Source organism: Aquarana catesbeiana, linkage group LG02 (genome assembly GCF_042186555.1).
Source record: "Aquarana catesbeiana isolate 2022-GZ linkage group LG02, ASM4218655v1, whole genome shotgun sequence".
Classification (NCBI taxonomy): domain Eukaryota; kingdom Metazoa; phylum Chordata; class Amphibia; order Anura; family Ranidae; genus Aquarana; species Aquarana catesbeiana.
In genome coordinates, this window is record NC_133325.1 from 430,451,973 (window position 1) to 430,470,117 (window position 18,145).

General features: G+C 41.3%; 1 protein-coding gene across 2 annotated transcripts in view; it reads right to left on the minus strand.

The window, feature by feature from the left end:
* The window catches only part of FHL3 (four and a half LIM domains 3), a 54,037-nt gene that overhangs the window by 29,888 nt on the left and 6,004 nt on the right, over window positions 1-18,145 (minus strand). Inside the window, exon 1 of one of the 2 annotated variants that reach the window (XM_073615515.1) lies at window positions 6,912-7,097. The exons of the other annotated variant lie outside the window; for it this stretch is intronic. The gene's annotated coding sequence lies outside the window, so the exon portion shown is untranslated. Of the gene's footprint in view, window positions 1-6,911; window positions 7,098-18,145 lie in introns of those variants that run through there. 2 annotated transcript variants of the gene reach the window in all.

Consider the following 18,145-nt stretch of genomic DNA (forward strand, 5'->3'; position numbering starts at 1 on the left):
CGACCCAAAGCATACATCCAAATCAACAAAGGAATGACTTCACAGTTGTGATGCAGTTGTATGTATGAAGGTATTAGTTGCAGATACAAAGTTATTTCACTAAGGCAATGGTATGGTGTAGGAGGGATGCGAGATCCATGGAGACCAGGAGGAGTTGATGAATTTGTCTTGGACAAGATGGGCTTTAGCAAACATTAGTTCGAAGGAAGCATGTTCATTTAGGCGAGTTGTAGATTTTATAGGTCACATTAAAAAAGTGAAAAAGTTCTGAAATTATTTATCTTTGTCTCGTTTTTTTGCATCACAGAAACCTGACATTTTAAACAGGGGTGTGTAGACTTTTTATATCCACTGTATTTCTAATCATATAAACCCTGAGGTTGACTTTAGAAATCAGGGACAGCTAACCATTAGGGGAATAGAACTAAGGGCTTGATTAAATGTGCAGCCATGGCTGCTAAAAAGCAACTGGTTGAGTCACAATTTTTCTGTGCTCCCAACAACCCACCTAAACAAAGGAATGAAGCTGTATGCATACTAATGCTGCACTTTTAGGCACACTGGACGTAAAAATAACGTTATAAAAAACGCCAGTAGCTTTGCAGCGAGCCTTTCAACGTTTAACGTTTTTGCAATAGCGTTTATTAGCATTTTATTTTTTTTAATTTTATTTTTCAATGGATCAAAAACGTTAAAAAATGCTGGTGAGCCACGTTTTCGCGCATTTATCAGCGTTTGCCAGTTTTTAGCGTTTTTTGTGGTCAGAAAAACATCTCCTGAACGTGATTTTAGGGCGTTCAGAAGACAGCCAATAAACTCCACTGCTGATAAATGTCCAAAAACATCCATGTGTGCATGGACACATAGGATAACAGAGGGAAGTTTATGGGCTGTTAAATGGCCGTTTGTTTTGTTTTTTCATGAGCTTCAGTGGGCATGGAGTCTTAGTGACTGAGTGGACATTTTCAGGGATAAAACAAGTTATTAGAAGGGGACATATAGCCTCCCCACCACCGGTTAAATGCATCTGAAAAGCAATACACCACAGCCTGCTTTTTAGGGGGCCGACAAGGGCTGCCGCGTGCTAAAACAAGCTTTTAGAGAGCCAATAAAATACATAAAGTGGGGCATCTGAACAGCACATTGTTTGCTAACTTACAACACAGATCTATATTCTCCTAATGCTTTCATTTTTGGAGGAAAATTTCAACCAGTCCTGGTAAGTCATACTACCCAGGGGTAAATCAGCATCTAAATAAATAAACCAATCTGAGAATATACGGTTTTAAAATAAAGTTAATCTGATTAGGGCATATAATAGCAATTTACTATAAATCACAAAAAAAAAAAAAAAAAAAAACACACAACAAACAAAAAACACACAATACCACACACTAAATTGAGCTATAGTGACCTAACAACTAAAACACTAGCAGTGTGTAAAGCAACACTTAAAGCATAAAAAAGGCAAAACTTTTTTCTTAAATTTTAGATAGAATGGAGAGGGATTAGAACAGGTTTTTTTTTGCCATCTGTGCCCGTTCAGTAGATTCACCTTATTTGTCCTGTTTACCATTATCATCAAAAGTGAGAGTAAATCAAAATCCCAAAATTTTGGGCTGTCCCCAAAAACGGGAATAGTGAGAATATCTTCCAATAGGGACACATGTTTGATGATTTTGGGGGCAACCAGTGATTTTCTCACACCCTGTCTTGGCCATGGGACAGGAAGTGAAGAGAAACCTCCCCAATGGAGCACAGATGGCAAAAATAAAACCTCTAAAGAACCCTTCCCTATTTTATTAAAAAAAAAAAAAAAAAAAAAAAAAAAAAGGAAGAAGTTTTTCCTTTTGTTCTACTTTAAATATCTGAAGTCTCAAAAATGTATCATACTGATAAATATATAAAAATAGGAGTATATGATATCATTACTTTGTGGATATGAGTTTCTTTGCTGCACGTAAGACAGGCTATAAGTGGCCTGATCCTGCCCCAGTGTGATGTTGGAGAGATGATTGGGGAATTTAGAAGACAGTAATGAATACTTCCAACATTGTGAGCTCATATTGTTGCTCATCTTTCTATATAAAAGGTTTTACAAGAATTTGGGCTGCTTTAGTGCATCAAGAAAGATACAGCTTCTTTTTTTTTTTTTTTTTTGCGGACTGGTCCCCACCCAAAAACAAACAGAAACCATATCTGAAAATGCTGTGTTCTCCGGAAGGGTTAAAATGTGTGCATACAGGGCTAAATCTGCCAAAAACAAAGTATGCTATACCGAATCCATCCTTCTGGCATGAAGTCACTGTACAAAATTGTGATTACAAGGTGGAAAATAAAAGTGCAGTTGAGAACAGGAAATACAAGAGCTTCTTAAAAAGGGGGGTTTGCATGCGAGCCATAGATGAATCACTTGTCAGCCTTATTTATGGCAGGTGGGGCCAGTGCTACCTCCCTACCCCCATTTGGTAAATGCCACATTGACAGCACAGCTGTGCAGCTGGAAGAGGTCATGCTGGAGACATGTGGTTATAAAAATGACTGGTCAGAGGGTAACCAGTTACAAGCTGGCTTGTAGATCGGAGTGCATGACACACACAGGACCAGACCTCCAGAGAGGAAAGAAAACAAGCAGAAAACAGAGTTTGCATTGATTTCTAAAGATGTAAAATCTAATCATCCTTCTTGCATACGTACATATTTCACATGCAGTAAAAGAAAGTTCTCTTTTCTGCAGGCAAACCTCAAACATAAATAATGTAGGAAGGGTCCCCAACTAACAGAACTTATGGAAGTGAGCTTGGCCATGACAATGATACATACAGAATCACATGGAAAAGATGACCACGCCACACAAGGTTTTATTATTATATTATACAGGATTTATATAGCGCCAACAGTTTGCGCAGTGCTTTACAACATGGGGGCAGACAGTACACTTACAATACAAATCAATACAGGAGGGATCAGAGGGCCCGGCTCGTTAGAGCTTACAATCTAGAAGGTATATTAATCTTAAACGGTCAACAGATAAAATCAGTTTCAAGGGCTCACAACTCCCTTCATCAGGGCTAGGAAAAAAACCAAAGCAACATTAAAATAAAATTAGTAGATAGATCTAAAATTAAAATTAAATAGTTTTATGGATAAACCAGATTGTCCTTCCTGGGCCACATTGGAAAAAGTGGAATGGTTTTGGGCCACACATAAAATACAACGAACAATAAAAGATAGCCAATGAGCAGAAAAAGTCAGACAGATCACAAGTTAAAGTAGAAATCCACCCCAACACTAAAAATCCCTGCATCTACAGACATCCACGATCTAACACTAACCTATCTTGCCCTGTAAAAAAGAAACAGTATATATACACACACTTTTTTTTTTTTTTTTTAAGCGGATTCGGTCCATTCTTCAGCTGTGCAATGAATGGAGAGTGACGTCACCCATAGATTTACTATAGGGCTTCCGTTGTCGGCTGTGACCTCTGCACACATCTCCACAGCGGGTCGGATCTGCTTCAGAAAAGGTATGTATACTGAATTCTTCACAGGGTTAGATCTTGGATATCTGTAGATGCAGGGATTTTAGTGTCCAGGTGGACTTCTATTTTAAAGTGTTTGTTACCCCAACACTTCATATTCCTGATATGTGCCTGCTGTACCATGTACTTGTATGAGAAAGTATCCTGTTCTCTTTGCATTGCTTCCTTTATGTGAAATACCTGGTGTTCCAGCTAGTCCCTCTGCTTTCCTAACCACAATAAGTAGTAGAGAGCATAGCCAGTGTGCTTTCCTCCAATGATCACACTTGTCCTGACACTCCCCCCAGCTCTTATGCAGCTGAGAACAGAGGGATTGTGATCATTTATAAGGAAGGGAAAAAAGGCATTTATAATGTTTTTTTTTGTTTTTATTTTTTTTTATATCTATACAAAAACGTTTTGCCTTTCAATTCTATTTTTAAACTGAATGGGTTGTTTTACAAGGTGATCATCTACAATTACAGATACAGACAAGGTACCTAATAAAACGAAAACATTTTTTATGATAAAAGTAAAAGAGGGCAACATAAAACAAATGCGATATTTGACTTGTTTTTAATATTCAATATTGTTTTGATAAGTGTATTCATCAATATCTGGTTCAATGGATGTGGTAACAATTCTCAATGAATCAAGGTGCTCATCAGATATTTTGGCTCTAATTTTGCCCTTTGTGTGCTTCATCCTTACAAAATTAGTTGCCCACAAATATAGGTGCTGCTGAAAACAGATGACATGAATAAGGCGTGACTGTGAAGAGTGGGAGATTTTTTGGGGCGGCAAGAAAACACTTTGAAAAGTCCAATAAAGACACAATGTCACATTTTCCTTCAGCCGCATGTGTTTGCCAAGTGTAAATACATTTTTACAAAACACACCAACCCCCCCCCCAAATAAAATTAAAAAAAAAAAAAAATCAAATTTTTTAAAGTAAGTTTTACAATTTTGTGTTGGGCCGCATTCATGGCCATCATGGGCCATAGGTTGGACACCCCTGGATTAGTGAGTGAAAAATAGGCAGAATAACCAGTTAAATGTATACATATGTCTTTGATCAGTCATAATCAGTAACATATGACCTACTGGCTTTTATCTGTTGACCTTCCAATAAATTTATATTGGACTTATTTTAAACTTGTGTAGCACTCTCATATTTTGCACTTTGTTGACTGCCCGCAGGGACCCTTAGGGATATCCTGTGTAATAGAGAGTTGCTCTTAAGGCTGGAGATCGGATCAGATTATACTCATTGACTCATATTCATTATACTCAAGTCCATTGCTTCACCAACATAATTTTGCATAATTATGATGTCTGACAACCAGCTGAGATAACCTGCCCCCAGGTTGATCCTGTAAGCCCAGTAAACTATGCATGTGCCTGCTGAACTTTAATTGGTTGACCCTCCACTAGAACATTCCCTAGAAGGCACTTAGACAGTTTGCTGAGTTTGAAAAACCATATGAGATGGGCGCAGACCGTTTTTACTGGTTGACAAACAGCAGGGTTCTTCATGACCAGATTGACCTATGCAAACACCAATCCATTCAGTTGGAGTTATTGCCTCCTGCCATCTAGGGTAAAGGTTGTATTTTTGGAAGGTTGCTCTTGACCTTTAAGTTGCATTTCTCTTTGGATCACTGCAACAATTAGAGATTACAGTCAGACAGCAGACAGCATAGTTAAAAGTCTGAAGGTAGAATATATATATTTCTTGATATATTCTCTTGCTGAAATATTTCTCACTATATGTGTACATGATTAGTATAAAAAAATCCTAGCTAAACATGTTCAGCAGCAAATGAGTTAACAGAATTCCTGCAGAAGGCAAGCTGAGTAATTTTGGTTGCTGTTCCAGCTGTGTCAGGATGAACCCAATGACATCACTGACCACAAGACACAACCAGACTAAATACCCACTCCTCTACGCTACCGTTTTAGGTTCTACAGGTCTAGTATCAGACAAAGCCCAGACGCCCTCTCACAGACGAAAAAGTCACCTAATTACAGACCTTGTCCATCCAAAATTAAAAACGAAGCATTTTTGCTTCTTCAAAGCACCAGCCATAATGCCACAGTAGCAGGCAAGAGTGTTCAAAAACCAGGGAAGGCAAAGTATAAGCAGATTATAAACTTCAGCTTTAAAGCCTCATTACAGCCAAAAAAACAAAACAAACAGAAAACCCAAAAATTAGCACAAGGGACATTAACTTACATTCAGTAGGATGTGTCCCTTGTGCTGAATCCTATTTCATTAGGTGAAATCCTCCTCCGTCCATGAACCCCTGAACCCAATGTCGCCATAATGTTTTAGTGCGGTGGGGGTTAACAGGACAAAGGGGATGTCATAGGCTCTAATCAAGAGTGCATGACTTTTCCCCACCCTTTCTCCTCCAGCTCCGTTTCTACGAATGTAAAGTGATCTATGTAGGATGGGCAGACAAGCGATACATCAGCCCCTTCCGTTTATAGCTCCCAATTCAGTCATAGAAGCCGTAATACAGCTTCTATGGATGGCGGAGCTGGGTGGAAAAGGTGGGCATCCCTGGGCACTTTTGATAAGAGCTCGTGAAAGCCCCTTATTAACCCCCACTGCACTGGAAGATTACAACAATGAGGTTGGGGGGGGGGGGGGCATGTTGAAGATGCATCAGCACAAGGGGCATCTCCCACTGACTGTAAATTATGTCCCTTGTTATGATTTGTGTTTATTTTTTTTAATTTTGGCTGGACTAATGCCTGGTACACAAGGGCTGAATATCAGCTACTGTAGAACGGGCATGCCAGAAAAACATCTGGCAATTGGCATCCAATCAGCCTTGCAGCCAATGACTGCGAACGCTGACCGGTGCGTTCCGGGGGAGGGGTCACTGTACTAAAACTGCATCGTTCGTACAGCAGCCTCTCCCCAGCTCCTTTTTTTTTTTTTTTTAATCAGCCCCAAAAAACTAACCCATAGTGTGTACTAGGCATTAGACTTTAACTTAGCCTGTAATACAACAGAAATACATTTAACAATGCTTCCATAGTGTTTCAGTAGTAACATACAATGTTGTAACCTATACTTATGTACGGTTTGGCAGGGATAGATAAAAATATTTTTTTTTTGTTTGTTTTTGAGAGAAGCTCAGTACAGGAACTTCGCAGTTGCATAATTTATTAGAGGGTTGATTTAGGGAACTACAACTTCCAAATCAAGTACCTCAATCAGCGTACTACCAAACCCCTAGATGTGATAGTAGTGGGGTGAATTGTAATAAACCTAAACTTCCCTTATTTTGCTGCCTTGGATCTGGTATAGCGCACACACACGCGCGCACACACACACACACACACACACCCCATCAGCTCCATCTAAACCACAAACCTCAGTTTCCACTTTCTCTGGAACAAAGCATTTTTGCAGGGTGAGGTAACATCGCCACTGCATCGTTCTTCCACTCTTCTGTGAAATGTGAGGCTGTTCTGCTGGAAGCTTCCACTGGAAAAGTGCATGTTATTAACACCAAGTCATGATGAAACATCACAGGTGCAGTGTGAAATCCATAGATCTAAAAACAAAGGGGGTTTTAAATAAAGGAGTCGGCCTCCGCAGGATTTAGACAACGATTTCTACTATGTTGAGGATGATGGACATGGTCAAGCTGGCCACAGACATCAGTGAACATTTGGACATGCATGTATGTTCAAAATATCTCAATGTCTTTTGGCAGGGATTCTGCCCCAAGTCAGACAGGAATGTTTTGGAGACACAAATGCTCCTGCAAAGACAAAAACAGAATACTCTTGGCCACAGAGCATGCACTCCACAAACCTCTTTACTTTAAGAGCAGGCAAAGGCCAAAGCAGATGAGCAGGCAATTTAGCTTTTGTAAGCAATAGTCTACTTGTCCAAGTTAATTTTTTAAATTACTCTGGAGAAATTTGGGTGAATATTGTCAGCAATTAGAAATGAATGCAATACCATGCAAGGACACATCTGCAGTGATTTTTTTGCTTAAAAGAGTGAAATTATTAAAGAGGGGTTGATGCCTGGAACCAAGCCAAGACTAAAGCTGGTGTACTAAAAGGGTAGGAGCCGAGCCCATGATGTTACGCCGTCTTTGCCGATACTGTGCAGTGGCGAGTCGGCTGAGGCGTATCAAAAAATGTTTTTGTATTTTAAATCTTGCAAGTGTAATTTATTGGAGTAGTTTGTGTTAAAGTTGTAAAAAACAGGAAGCACTATGTATCCACCTTTCTACTGCATGTAATCCATATGTGGGGTACGAGCACTGGAGATTTAAGTAACCTGGAGTCGAGGAGTACTGGAGAGGGGTCACCAGCTGAGTGGATCTGAATAAAGATCACAGATGAGCAAATATCTATGATCTTGAGGCTAGCAGGTCTTTCATTTGGGGTTGTGGAGGTGTCACGACTCACCGGAGAAGTGACAGAGATCGAAGATGAATAATCAGAATTTTCTGGGGAGCACTGGACTTCACTTGTTTTTGATCAATTGCACTTTTTTGGATTTATTTGAGTCACAATTTAATTTTTGAATAGTAGTTTCAGACTTTCTCCAATTTTATGAATTTGAGATGTATATGCATATTAATTGATTCTGTTGCACTGCACTGATTTATTTTATATTAGAAACTGTAATGAAAACTTGTGCTGAGAGAAATAGGTTTGGCTGCCATTAGCCTTCTTTTGATTATGCTAGTTGCCTTGCTGTCAGAATGTTCCTCTTTTTAATCCTCAGTTAGTGATTCAGACAATGAATCAGCATATTGGGAAGGCAACTTGCATCTTCTAAAGAGGTCAAGCATGGAGGCTCGCATATTGTTTTTAGCAAAGTTTTAAAAAGCAGAACTTCATGCATAGGAGGGGAATTTCCGCTTTATGCCCTCCTCCCCACTGCTCCTCTTCTTTTGGAACTTTTTTTTTTTTTTTTTTTTTTTAAAAAGGGGGGGGGGGGGGGGGGGGGGAGCCGTTACCTGGTTTTGACAGGTACCTGCTCCCACTTCCAGTCAGATTGCCTAGGCTGACGTTTTCCTCCCCTCCCTGCTTGCAACATTTTGGGATACGTCACAGGTCCCAGAAGGCTGTGGGACCATACACAAAGTGCAGCATGGCTTACGCATGTGCAGTGGGAAGCTGGATGTGAAGCTGCAAGTAAACTTGCCAGCGCTGGAGACCCAAAAACTGGCAAAGAACCAGCCCTGGTAAGGAAGGAACTGGATACCTGGACAGGCAAGTGTGCTTTTATTAAAAGTCATCATCAGCTAAAAAATGTTTTCAAACAAGAAGAACCTCTTTAAGTGATGTAATGCAACAGAGTTGGACAAAAACTAATGTTGGTTTTCAGAGGGACTGAGCCTTTAAAGGAATATACAGTTGTCATCTTTTTTACTTTGAAAAACTTCAATACCCGTTTGCATGGAAGTGCACAGCAGTAATGGCTAGACTCTTCCCCATGGGTCGTAAAGACGATAAGTCAAGCTTACTAAATTTAGAACTGCCTGCCGGTACTATACATTTGCTTTCAAATTACAGACGAGTATATCCCCTCACTGTAGTAAAGGAATTCCCTTCTGTGTGGAGGAGGAAGGGGAGACACTGAAGGAAGCAGAAATCCCCACAGAGATAAAAATATATATGGAAGGAAATATTTTTTTTCAAAGAATACAGAATATATGTAGACCTTTTTACTGCCATGAGATTTCCTTTGCGTTATAAAACAAATGATCCCTTTATTGTAAGATAATCGTTTAAGGAAAAAACAAGTAAAAATACTAATGCATGCCCTATTTTTGTTTACAGCATTTAGGCTTCACATTAATGACAGTACTCACAAGCTTCTTTTAGAAGCATTTGGGTAGTATTTTACTTGCCAGGGTAAAAATTAGATTCAGTCACTTGTCATTAACATATATTTCTAGGCAAAACCTTTTTTTTTTTTTTTTTTTTTTTTTTTTTTTTTTTAACGTTACCAGACAGAGTGGGAAATGTTAGACCCTCTGTCAAATTTCCATTGTTGGCAATGTCCCCATTGGGGAGAATCACCCTCTATTTGTACTAGTGATCATTGTTCTAGGGAAAGAAAGTAAAAGGAAAGCCAAAGTTTTAGAGTCACCCCCGGAACAAGAGGTGAGGGGAAATTTTCCTATAGGGGCACCCGGGTAGTTACATCATGATCCCTACCTTATCCAATCAGAAAATGCTTTGCTTTATTGAAAAAATGCTAAGTGTCCTCTCAATTTATAGAGATAGAGTGTGCCAAGCAAATGTAGCCAGGGTTCGCTATTATGCCTATAATCTAGAGACATTTTCTGTGTTATTAATGTGGGGTTGGGCTCTCTCTAGTGTTTGCTGGACTCTACGTGCCAATTTCCTTTTTCCTGTGATAGGATTGAGAGAGAAGCATCATGGGATGTGTAGTTCAGAATGCTGAAGTGACTATGCCAGAAGAACGGATCTGAATTACAATTAACAGAATGCTGAGTGGACAGAACAGATTGCTAAGAAAGGATATAAAAGGGGCTGGCGCGGCCTAGATCAGCCTCTCTGGACGCTATTTGACCCTGCCAGCAGGAGGGTTGTGTGACAGAGTTGATGATTTGCGGCCTACACAGTTGGGAGCCGGACAGATAAACTCAGAGGGACCTCTGCAGACAGCATAGTTTCTTCCGTGCAGCGGACTGGAGGGTGTTCCAGGTCATCCAGAGACGCCTGCAATTCGAATCCCAGCTGCAGCGTGGCGGACGCCATTACTCAAGGCCAAGACACAGAGAGAGTTCCGGCTGAAGTCTTATCTGCATCGTTGCCAATGTTCCAGAGTGGTGAGCAGGTATAACCCATGTCATAGTTAAGGACACTGCTTTCAGACATCTTTCACACAGTTTAGCTGATAGCACTTGTAGTTCCACAGAAGTTAAATCGTATGTTATAACAAACACTGAAAGCAGACATCTATGCCCAGTTCACGACTGATTCTAGCATCTACATTGGATAACACCCTTAGGATTAAAAAAGAAGGAAGTTATAATACAACAAGGATAAACCAAGGTCCTGCTAAAATTTGCTACACTGTCACCCAGGATTACTTTATTTACAGCATAAAGAGGCTAGCTGAAGACATCTGAATTTCAAGGAATACCCTTTTACTTTTTTATTATCCTATTTTTTCCCCCATTTGTTTCAATTGCATTGGACTGCATTTAAAAAGGAGCCATCCTATTTGAACATAATAGTTTGCATATGGGTACCGCTACACAAGTGATCTATGTCTAAGCAGCAGGGCAGCAACTGTGCTTACTACAGTGATTTCCAGGGAATGACCAGGTATGGCACACATATACTTACAATGGTCAAAGCAGGACCAATGCAACCATGCAAAAAATTTCCACAGCTAAGCTTCAAGTTTTTTTTTACCCTAATGCATTCTTTGCCTTAAGGTATAAAACCCTGTGTGCTGCTACCCCCCCCCCCCCCCCCCAGCTCCCCCTTATACTTACCTGAGCCCGATCTTGATCCAGCACTGTGCCTGAGAGTAGCGTCTCTCTCCCCCTCAAGAGTTCAGAGAAAGCTGCAAGAACCATTGGCTACTGTTGCAGCCAACCACAGCCAGTAAGGAGAGGGGGGTCAGTACCCAGCTGTGCTCCGTGTGTCAATGGACACATAGAACGCTATGGGGGCACGTGGCAGAGGGGAGGAGCTTTCTTTCAGCCTGCAGGATTCCTTCATCCACGTTAAACAGAATGGATAATTCTCCCACTGCAGCCATTGTATGGTACTGTCAGCATACCCGTACAGTGCCTGCATCTGATTGGATGCAGGCACTGTTAGGCTGCCAATATTTGGCCTGGCTCCTTCAATTTTTAAATTAAAGGATGTTGGGCCAAGTTGTGCCAATAGGGCCAGGTCATTAGCGACTGGCCAAAATCTGCTCAGTGTATGGACAGCTCTAGAGTTTTCAGAGCAGACCCCTTTCCAGTGTCATGCGACTACATTTAGCCTGAGCCTCTGAAACAATTCCTCCTCCTAGGTTGCATCTATATGAAGCAGGGCAGCAGAATCATCTTATCCAGTTTTATGATCTATTTAATTTTTATAAGTGAAGGATTTCAATGCACGTACTGGGTGTTTCTCTACGGAAATATTTCTTTATTGCGATGCTTCAACTTCTGCTTAAAACACCATTTGTTGGTGTGATTTTATTAAAGCAGATGCTACTATATGAAAAGCTTTGGCGTAATCCACCATAGCAGTGGAATAGGTGACCTCAACTACAGAATATGCGATTCTAATAGTATAGCGTCTGCTTTTCACAAGCTCAATTAAATGAGGTCTGAATGAACAAGACTTTTCTGACAAATAAAATAATAAGTTGTTTTGGCGTTCGCTAGTTGTTAAAAGACAACATTTACATTGCTATTAAAACGATTCGCTTTTAGGCCAAGAGATTCTAATGGAATCACAAATAAAAATAAGTACGCTTAAATTTACAGTTCCTATCAATAAATTAGCATTTCACATTGTATAAATAAGCCTAAAGCATTAAGTGATATTAATTTTACAGACAATGAAAGGTTTAATACGTCACGGTTTTTGTTAAATCCACCCCTTTAAATCTGTGTGGTTAATGGGTGTTGTTGCCGTAAAACAGGATTATTTGTGTTAAATGATCTGGTTACTAATCAGTAAGTGAAAGTGATATGACACAAAATAAAAGAATGCTGCTAGTTTTCTTGAGAAAAAAAAAAAAAAAAAAAAAAAAAAAGGGGGTTCTTTTTAAAAGCTAAACTCTAAGAATGTTACAAAAACCTAATTTACAGGGGGTGGGGGGGGTCCACACTGAAAGGGTTAAAATGCTTGTTTAGTGGTACACAGTTAAAAGAGAAATAATTACCTTACTCTGGTCCCCTGTCGCCTCCTCTCTAAGGCGCTTCGGGCTGCGGTTTCATGCTCACCCCCACCAAGTACAATACAGGGTTAACAGCTCTGCATTGCATGTGATGGTGCGGAGACTGGTGCTTTGAGGAGAGAGCGGGAACCAACCCGGGAGGTGAGTCAGGTATGTAATAATGCCTGTACAGCTCCCCTTAGACTAAATGTGTATTCCACCCTTGCAGTGCAGTGGATGGGGAGGTACTGCAGGGGTGGATTTTGCCACAGAGTTCAGCTTCAACGAACACGGAAAAAAAAACAAAAAACAAAACCAAAAACCAAAAACAAAAAAAAAAACAAAACAAAACAAAAAAAACAAACCACCACTTGCAGTGGCCCCGCATAGGTTTGTCAATGGTACCTGTAAAAATCACATTGACTAACTTTATTCCTCCCTACACAGGCTCTTTCTTCCATGTGACCAGCCCCTGGCAGCCTCCTCTCTTTGGCTGGTGAGCGCAGCCATGATGTCATGATGTATACACAGGTCTACTTTACATTGTAATTTGTAAGACAAAAAGTGTTACATGTAAAATTTAATTAGTAAACAATTTGGAATTTGGAAGCTAGGCCCAAAGAAGTTGAAGCAAGAGCGAAGCAATAGTCACCACTTTTGCCTGTAGGTTCCCTTCAGCGGTTCTTTTCCCCATTAAGTGGGCTACCACGCTTTAGTCTGCACTTTGCTTCTATATTGAAGTGGCTGTTATGGTGGAGGAGCAGGGCTATGTTTTCTCATGTCAGATGATTGGTGGGGTATTGATAAAGAAGCTCCAGAAAAGATACAGACAGCACAGATCCAAATAATGAAATTAAAGAATAGAGATCCTTCCAACGCATGTCCTTAGATACGGCTTCCCCTCCAGTAAGGATGAGCTCCGGCGTGTTCGCATGGCGCACGTGCCGAGCCCGCCAGGAAGTCGGCACGGCGCAGCGCTAATCACAGGCAGGGAGACATTTCCCGATCTCTGCAGCCGCACATCGGGAAATGTCTCACTGCTTGTGATTAGCGCTGCGCCGTGCCGACTTCCTGGCGGGCTCGGCACGTGCGCCATGCGAACACGCCGGAGCTCATCCCTACCCTCCAGTAAGAACAATGAGCAGCACAGCTCACTCCAAATCTTGTATGACTAGGAGTAATAGCACCTTCAATCTCACACAGCAGAATTACTGTTTTTTTAGGCACAGGAGTGCCTTTGTGCAGGAAATGCACAGATTTTTATCAAGAGCAATTTAAGGTACATTGGTAAATCATTTATGGTACGGCTAGTCAGGGGCGGCCTGTCCATTAAGGGCGCAGCCCCCCCCCCCCCGTCCATGTGTCCGGACCCTTGCAGGACGCCGGATGCATGGATTCCACTCACCTTATTAGAGCCAGAGGCTCTAATAGGCTTTAAAACAGGGTGGGCTCGGGGTGCAGAGAATGCGAACGGTGTGTTACAACAGGAAATGAATATTCACTATTGTAATGCTTTTCCTCCTCCTGGCCAATCAGGAAATAGGTTTTGAGACCCGTTACCCAATTGGCTGAAAGGACAGGCGATCCTATTGAATGCCTAGGAGGAGGGGGGGAGCCGCACGCTGGAAGCCGCCGATGGAGAAGAGGACACGGAGTCGCTGCACGCCACCCACTACCTGCCTAGATGGGGTAAGTGCTGGACCGACCAGCAAACAGGTGTTCGGTGACCCCCCCTCCAAAAAAAAAAAAAAGCAGCCGCCACTGCTGCTAGAGCTCAGTCAAAGCTAAACTTCAGGAATGAGACAAAATCTGACCTTGCAGTGGGGCAAGAGGTAAATACTAATTTAGTCTAGGGATGCAGGGATAAGGTGTGTTACTTTACATCTTACTCCATGCAACCGGGCCCCTGCAAAGTTCTCTCTAAGGCTGGGTACACATAGGCCAAAGTGTGTACAGTGTGTACAGCAGTCTTTCCGATAGAAGCCGGTCTTTTGTCAAAGGGGCATGCTGGAAAACCAGCATCTGATCATTGCTTGCAGCCAATGGTTACGAGTGCTGATCAGTGTGTTCTGCCCCTCATCACGTGTGTTAGTATGGCGATCTGTCAGTTTTGCTTTTGTTCAGCCTGCTGGGTTGAACAAAGAAAAAAAACTTTACGTGTGTACCAGGGTTAAGGCTCTTTGGCCAGTTGTTGCATGATTGTCTCCTCAGGGTTATTAGCCCCGCACTGTCCATGAAGATTCTGAGGGACTAACCACAGCCTAAAGCTTACAGCCATCTTTGGATCCTGCCAGAGCCAGGAATAAGATAAGTAATAAAGCTTACCCTTGCAACCCTAGACTTTAACCCTTGCAGTGCAAGAGGGGGACCCTTTTTCACCCCCAGAGTTAGGCTTTGACAGCTTTAGATGTTCCCTACTGTATAAGATAGCAAATCTTCACTGAGTTCAGGTCCACTTTAAATGAAGAACTTTTTAAAAAAAAAAAAAAAAAAAAAAAAAAAAAGGCATAATAGTGCAATAAGCGCTTTGTAAAATAATTTTATCAAAGGGACTATAAGAACGTTTGCTCATCTGCAAATTAAGGCTCAGAATCATGTGACAATCGTTCATGACTAAAATGGCCACATAAAACAAGTTTTGACAGTGATTAATAGGCTATGGGAGCTTGTATGGAATCCGCTGCACAATAAAAGTCAGTAGTGGAAAGAAGATCTTGAGCAGGTCAGTCATTTGGAAATGATGAAAAACCTTCATGTTTGGCCAGCTGGACCCATGGGGCATTTGTGAACTCAGATGATTTCCTAGTAAAGTACGCCCGCTTGCATTTACTTATCCGTTTTATTCCATTATCTAGATTTTAAACACCTCACAGGACTGGTACTAAAACAATTCCTGCCTGATGTAGCTCCACATCTAAGAAAATATGAATATGATGCAGACAAGAGAGTTGGGAGCCAGGGATTTCCTGAGGTCATTGTGCTTGTAGCAATAATAGTGCTGTCCTCCTGCCGTCTCATGTTATTTTAGGAAATCCTTGTCTGCAGGCATGCTATAGACAAGCTGATAATATTCCCATGGCTGCTACAAACAGGATACACCTGTACACTTCACTCACTTCCAAAAAGACAGGTGTGCTCATGAACCATCACGGATTGAGTTGCACGACCTGTGTGCCCCTTGATACTTCATACTATTTCTCCGGCGGTCCCTAAAACCATCATCGACTGACTGAACTAGTGCCAAATGCAGATTATGAAAATCATATATCTTCATCTGACATTTCTAAAGTTCTGTCATTGTGTTTGAACACATTTCAAATTTCTACACCGGTCTAATGCAGCAGTTTTCTTTGTAGCATCATCACCTGGGAACCCTATAGGGAAGAAATCTCTGTCAAAGCTCCTGGTTCTGGTTTATTTACATCCAAATTCAATCAGCACTGCCAAGGAGACATGTTACTGACCCATTTCAAGGTTACGTGCATAGGGAAATGCAGTCTTAACCAAAGAAAAACCCCTCTACTCCAATGCGCCAGTTCTAAGCGTTTCATATTAATAGGATTTAAATATGGGCAATCCATGTGCCATGCTGCTTAACGTACTCAAAAACTTTTTATTTTAGTACGAATGAGAAAAAAGGTTAGCCCCGCATCAGGCTTTACTGCTATCCGGGCTCCTAAATTTCCCCTCACTTTGGTACAACATTTATCAGACAGAAAGTGAGGTAAAATCTGCAACAGGGAAACAAACAGTACGAAGCTGACAGACGTGCTAGCAAACCCCTACTTAACGTTAGAAAGGCATTTTTACTTTTAAAGCCAGGTTCACATATGTGAAAATTGGATGTGGCTTTCTCCGCATCCAATTCACATGACCTGTGAGTGTGCCTGGCTTGCAATGAAGCTGGTTCACACAGGTCCGGGGCAGCCACGGTCCGCATTCCAAAAGGGTCCTGTGCGTCTTTGGGTCCGGTTCAGGTGCGAATTCAGGCAAAAATCTGGACCTGAATCGCACCTGAACCAGTGAACAGGGACATAACGGACCCCATGCTGGGAATCGCGGTTGCACATATGTAAAACCGGCCTTAAAAGGGGTTGCAAACCCTTGTTTTTTTTACCTTGATGCATCCTATGCATTAAGGTGAAAAAACCTGGCAAAGACCGGCCCCCCAGCCCCCCCCGTTTTACTTACCCGAGCCCTGGAACTTCACCCGTCGGGAACGCGCTGTCCCTCTGCAAAGGCTTCTCGGCTCTTGATTGGATAGATAGCAGCACAGCCATTGCCTCCCGCTGCTGTCAATCATATTCAATGACGCCGGTGCTGAGTCATACATTTAGCGGCTATGGACGCCGAATGATGGGACTCGGGAGCGCATCCACAAGATAACCCCTTAGGAGAAGAGCTCTCCCGGGGGGGGGGGGGGTAATCTGATGTGGGGAGGCGCCACAAGAGCCGCAGAGGGACCCCAGAAGAAGATGTTTGGGACCACTCTGCAAAACAAGCTGCACAGTGGAGGCAAGTATGACACGTTTGTTATTTATTTTTTTTTTTAAATAATCAAAACTTTACAAAACACTTTAATACCAAACTTATAGTGTAAAAACCACAATAAAGCCACTGCAGATACATTGTTGAATCTTAATCCAACAGACTTTACAGAATACTACATGCACATTGAAATTAGAGAAGTGAATATGAAAGACAAAAAACAAAAAAAACACAACACACACACCATCACAATGGATTTGTTACATAAGACACTTGGGGGCATATTTTAGCTGTGCAGACAAGCATTTTCATAATTGAACAATAGGTGTAACCTGATTCAGACACGTAGCGCAGAACACACCTTTGTTGCATATAAAACCTCATACAGATAAATAGTAGCATGTAGAATCCTGCAAGTTTATACTAGAGGACTGTGAATGCTTTACAATACATACATGGAAGTCATTTTGGTAATGGTTTTACATTTGTCCCAATATATAGAATAAACCCCAAAATATCTATATCCATCATGGGATGTGATACCAAAGTTTTGCTGCAATTAAATTCTTTTACTCTTCCTGCAATGAGTTTGGAAAGCCACAGCACAGTGTTAAGAGAAAGCAAGCAACAGTTTTGAGTCCATGCTCTCTTTCTCAAATTGCAACTGACTCCAACACACAGTTGGATGTTGAGATAGAGCGAGGACGTTCAAAACTGTTTCTTGTTCACTCTTAACACTGTGCTGTTAATATTTAACCTCACATAGTTACATAGTAAGGTTGAAAAAAAAAAAAAGACACAAGTCCATCTAGTTCAACCAAAATTAGACAATCCCATATACACAATCCTTCACCCATATCTGATCAAGAGGAAGGTGAAAAACCCCAGCAGAGCATGCTCCAATTTGCTACAGCAGGGGAAAAAAAATTCCTTCCCGATCCCCCGAGAGGCTATTGGATTTACCCTGGATCAACTTTACCTATAAACGTTAGTACCCAGTTATATTATGTACATTTAGTAAAGAATCCTGGCCTTTTTTTTCTACTGAGCTGGCCAGAACCACCTCTGGAGGGAGTCTATTCTACATTTTCACAGCTCTTACTGTGAAGAAACCTTTCCGTATTTGAAGATTAAATCTTTTTTCCTCACAGCAGGAAGAATACAGTAAAAGATTTTGTTTGAAGCTAACTTTTGGTATCACATCCCATCTGTTAGAGTCATATCTC